We start from the raw sequence: 5,582 nt of genomic DNA, 5'->3' as shown, positions 1-5,582 counted from the left end.
GATGACCGCTGAGTCCTGTATGAATTTGTTGTCCAGTTTCACTTATGTATTGATTGCTACAAGCGGCGCATTCTAGACAGAAGACTACGTTGCTTGATGTGCAGGTGAAAGCCGAAGTTACCTTGTGTGCGTAATTTGACGCTGTACTTTTTACTCTAGTAGCAGACTGAATATGTTTGCATGTAGAGCACCTGGGGCGGCCACAGGGATTGGTTCCCAACTTCCTCTTTGTCTTTAGTTTGGCGTGTACAAGAACATCTTTAAAATTAGTGTTGCGACTGTAGGCTACTCTGCGAGCGTCAGGAAAGATTTTAGTAAGTTTCTGGTTGCTGGTGAGAATTGGGTAGTATTTACTGATGATGTTATTCAGGTTTGGGAGTGCGTTTAAGAATTTAGTAGTGAGAAGAGGCGTTGTCGTTCTTGTGATTCTCGGGCGGGGCTTGAGAACCTCTGCTCGATCAAGTTTGGTTGCAGCGGTGTAGGCTGTTTGAAGGCCCCGGTTTGGGTGGTTCCTGTTTGATAGGGTTTCTTTAAGGTGATCTAGTCTATCTATGTAGTCTTCGTTTTCAACGCAAATGCCACGTAGTCGTGTGGCTTGGCCTTTAAAGATGCCTTTTTTGCAATGTGTAGGATAGTGGCTGGTATATTCTAGGTATTGTTGTTTGTCGAAAGTTTCCTATACAGAGTTGTCTTTAGCTCCCCATTGTGGATGTATATTGTTGTGTCCAGAAAGTTTATGCGCTCAATTGAGGATTCTGATGTGAATTTTATTGTTCGGTGAACAGAGTTTAGAAATGCTACATATTTATCTAGACTGTCTTGACCACGTCGCCATATTATGAGTATGTCGTCTATGTATTGTAGGTATGTGTGGGGCTTGGCAGTGCAGCGCGCTAGGAAATCTGTTTCTAGATTCCCCATAAATATGTTCGCGTAGGTTGGTGCAAAAGGCGTACCCACGCTTGTACCATGTATCTGTAGGTAGTAACGCTCCTAAAATTCGAAGTAATGTGCTAGAACTAATTCAAGGAGAGACTAGTAGACTTTAGTAGAGTGTTGTGCATTGTGTTTAGACAGCGTTTGTTTTATCGAAGATAAACCATCAGGGATTGGAATGTTGGTGTACAGCGCCGTTACGTCTAGTGTTGCGAGAATTGTGTTGTGGAGTAGTGTGCCTTTAGTATTATTGTCCTCTATAATTCTCAGCAGGTGGCGCGTATCTTGTACAAATGACGGATGTGCTTTTGGCAAGTCACCAAGGTAGTGGTTAAGGAATGTGGGCACGCTCTCCTTCGGGGTGTTGTCGTTTGATACTACCGGACGGGCTGGGATAATACCAGTTTATAGTTCAGCGGATGGAATTTTATGAATTTTTGGAAGGAGCTAAAACGCCCGGCAGTTTTGTTGCTTGGTTTAGGAAATTTGTATTCTGATGGTGTTATCAATTCATCAGCCAAAAGTGATTTCACCCTGTTGGCAATTGTCACTGTGTAGGACAATGGCGGATCGATATCTAGATTGTGGTAATGTTCTGGGTTGTTTAATTGTCTGTAAGCTTCGTGCTTCTATTTTTCTGCCGACATTGGAATTATTGTGAAAAAGCTGAAGTATCGACACTTGATGTCCAGTCAGCCTCCTCAGAAATGTACGGTGAGATATTCTCTGCAGCAGTGGCCCTTTTTATTCTACACTCCTGCAACAAAATGGCCCCCGGCTCTCTTGCAGTTTACTGTCCAAACCGCTTAACATATCACAAAAGACTTGTTTTGCGCAAGGTGATCTTTTTCACAGTTCTAAATATGAGGGTTACTTCAACAATGTGCTAGCTTAGGCCAACCGGTATATACAGGTCAGACACGAGCAATGTTGTTGTTGTTGTTGTTGTTGTGCATTGCAATGTTGTTGTGCATTGCATTTTCGGGAACTGTGGCCTGCAAGCAGCTGTCGCATCACACTGTTCAGTGAATCAAGGTAGTTCATGAAGACTTCAAGGGACGAATCTGCCAGCACATAAGAACATACTACAGTGTAACCTTTGAAGAGCTCTGTTCTCTGAATGCTAATAAAACATCCCAAGTATTTTGGACATCAGGCGTTTCTGGATTTTGTTTTCTGAATTTTGCATTGCAGGAGATTTGCATTATTTCTTTTATCTCACCTAACGCCGGTGATTTGTTTAGGTTTGCAGTGGCAACACGTGTGAACGTTACTTTATTCAGCACGCTACAAAAAACTGTTGTTGCATACTAACTCGAAATGCAGTGTTAATTAGTCACATCTATACATTGCTTTCTCGAGGTGTGGGTGCAGCAAACTTAAATATTTCTGAAATAAAAAGGTAATTCTAACTCAAACCATCAATATGCCGATATGCTTGCTTCCTGTCAGACACCACAATTTAATTGCCACAAATCATGACCACTGTTCAGGTTCTGCAATCAGTGTGGGCTGTATCGAAACATCGATGCAGCAAATCTGTTTCCATTGGGCCTAACTATCACAAAAAAGTCGCAGTGCAGCACTTTCTTTTGGCAACCTATGCCGCAGCTAGGAAACAAAAAAGTCAAGCCATTGAATCCCATGAGCATACGATAAGTGAAAACTTGTTTAACACATGTCAAAATTTTCCAGCAAGTTCTAAATGACATGAGCCAAATTTGTAACTCTCTTCTAATTAAAAAAAAATACTGTGCACATTTGCGTACATCAAGTGCAGCATGTAGCTTGAAGTAAACATGATCGAAGCAATTCACTGTTCGATTCTCTTGAATATCGAAAGTGAGTGGCAGGCACCTAACAAAAACTAATGAAGATATAGACATGCACTTCGTACTTTTTTGCATTTTTAATGAATGTTTAATGTTTTATGGCGCAAGGGCCAAGTATGGCCAAAGAGCGCCATGTCAGTGATAATGAGTTTGCAGTGAAATCATGAGTTTTATGAAGTTGGTGTGACGTGGCTGTAGAGGGGCCTTAAAAATGGTCACGCTAAAGTGCGTAAAATCTGTATCATAAAAGAATGGCGATGACTTATGGCGTGTACTATGGACAATAAGACGCATTTAAAAAGAATGATATGATGTATAAAGATATATCAGGTTATATAAGATATGCTAGAGCACTACTGCCTCCTTAGAGCCCTCGAACACAAGGGCCTGGAGGCATGTGCTATTCAAAACCATTATCGCAGCGGCATCCTCTGGAGCGAGGATAAAGATGATGTGTGGTGTTTAATGGCGCAAGGGCCAGGTTTGGCCAAAGAGCGCCATGACAGGTGGTAATGTTGACGATGTGTTGTGGGTGACGTGCACAATGAACTCATCATGGTAGATGAGATATGGCTGTAAAAGGGCCTAAAAACTTCCGCTGTAAGTGGAGTAGAATGCATAGGTGCTAAAATAATGACGATGACTAGGGTGTGATATGGGCTATGGCAATGGACTTTCGTTAAAACATGATGCAATAAAACTTAACACTGGCAAGAGAGTTTCAAGAGAGCCCTTGAATGCAGGGCTGTTAGTCGTGTGCTAAAAGTTGCCTGGCCAGATGATTTTCAAGGTGTCGTTTCGGCTAAAAACTCTAAGACTGTTTGCAGATTAAAAAGCGGTTCATCGCTAAGAAAAAATGCAGGGTGAAGGGGTAAATTCTCGCGATATGCAGCAGGGAAACACTTTTTCCTGTCTGTTTCTATTGCAGGGCACTGAATAAGAACATGCAGGACTGTGAGACTATTGCCGCACTTAACACAAGTTGGAGGATCGCCCCCAGTCAAGAGATGAGAGTGGGTACCGTATGTGTGGCCTATCCTTAAACGGCAAAGAAGTACTTCCTTGTAACGTGCTGTTTTCCCACTTATCCAGTTCCCCAGTTTTGGTTTTATTATGTAAAGCTTATTCATTACTTGTGTATCCCACTTGCCTTGCCAATAATTCCTTAATTTACGGCGTAGAAAAGGCTTTAGGTCTGTGGTAGGGATGGGAATATTTCTATCTCTGTCGCTAAAGGTTACTGATGTAGCGCTTTCGTCAGCTACTTCGTTCCCTTTTATACCTTTGTGACCGGGTACCCAGCATATGACAATCACTTGATTGCACATATATAGGATGCACAATAAATTATACAGCTCATTCAAAACGGAATTCTTATGTTTTTGTAAACTAATCAGTGCTTTCACGACACTTAATGAGTCTGTGAAGAGAACAGCCTTAGCGATGTTTGTGAGTCTGATGTGTTTAATAGCCGAGAGTATAGCGTATGCTTCCGCTGTAAAGATACTTGTGTATGGGTTTAGTGTCCCAGATATTGAAAATGATGGTCCAAGAGCTGCGTAAGCAACACCATCAGCAGATTTCGAAGCATCCGTGTAAAATTCAGCACAGGAATACTTCTCTTTTAGTTCAAGGAAATGTGATTGTATGTGAGCCTCAGGCGCTCGTTTCGATATTTCTAAGAATGATATGTCACATTGGATAGTTTGCCACTCCCAAGGCGGTGGGAGCCGAGTAGGAGCCATTGGGATATTTTCTAGAAAAGGGACGCCTGTTTCTTCTGACAGTGCTTCCACTCGGAGGGATAGAGGAGGCCTGATGATGATATGTAGTGTTTAATGGCGCAAGGGCCAGGTTTGGCCAAAGAGCGCCATGACAAATGGTAGTGTTATCGATGTATTATGGAGATGTGACTTGGCTGTAAAGTGGCCTAAAAATTGTCGCTGTAAAGTGCGTAAAATCTACGTGCTATAAAATTATGGCGATGACTAATGACGATTACTAAGAACATTAAAATCCATCGTAGAAGAATGATGCAAAATCAAAAATATGTAGGATGTTAAAATTACTTGGAGCACTGCTGCCTCGCCAGAGCCCTTGAAAGACAAGGGCCTAGAGGCATGTGCTATACTAAAGAGATATCGCAGCGGCATCCTCTGAAGAGAGGACCCGCTACGAACATGTGGGGCTAAAAACATGCAGGACGACATCTTTCAGGAAATTTAGTACTGTGTTGGTGTCAAATAAAGGTTCTGGGCCGAGTAGCATTACGGGATGTAGGGGGATGTGCTGCCGGTATGCTAGGGAAAAATGTTTCCTTCTTTCAGATTCGGCTGCCCGACACTCCAGGAGGACGTGGAGGACGGTCAGCCTCTCCCCGCATCTACCGCAGGTTGGAGGATCATTTTCAGTGAGTAAAAAGTTATGTGTGCCAAATGTGTGTCCTATTCTGAGGCGACAGAATAGGACATCTGTCCGGCGTGATTTTGTTACAGGAGGCCAGAAACCTAATTGTGGCTTTATTAAATGCAACTTATTATTTGTTTCCAGGTCCCACAATCGTTGCCAGTAGTTTCGCAGTTTCCTTCTTAAGAAGGGTTTCAGGTCTGTGACAGGGACTGCAGCAGTAGAATTAACAGTGTGTGATGCAATTGATGTGGCCATCTGGTCCGCTAGAACGTTACCCTGGATGCCCCTATGGCCAGGCACCCAGCATATAACCACATCCTGGTTAGATACATATGCTTTGCATAAGACGGAATAGAGTTCAATTATTATAGGATTTTTGTGCTTATAGAACGACATCAAAGACTT

Source organism: Dermacentor variabilis, chromosome 8 (assembly GCF_050947875.1).
Source record: "Dermacentor variabilis isolate Ectoservices chromosome 8, ASM5094787v1, whole genome shotgun sequence".
NCBI classification, from domain to species: domain Eukaryota; kingdom Metazoa; phylum Arthropoda; class Arachnida; order Ixodida; family Ixodidae; genus Dermacentor; species Dermacentor variabilis.
Note: the sequence above shows the minus strand (reverse complement) of the source record.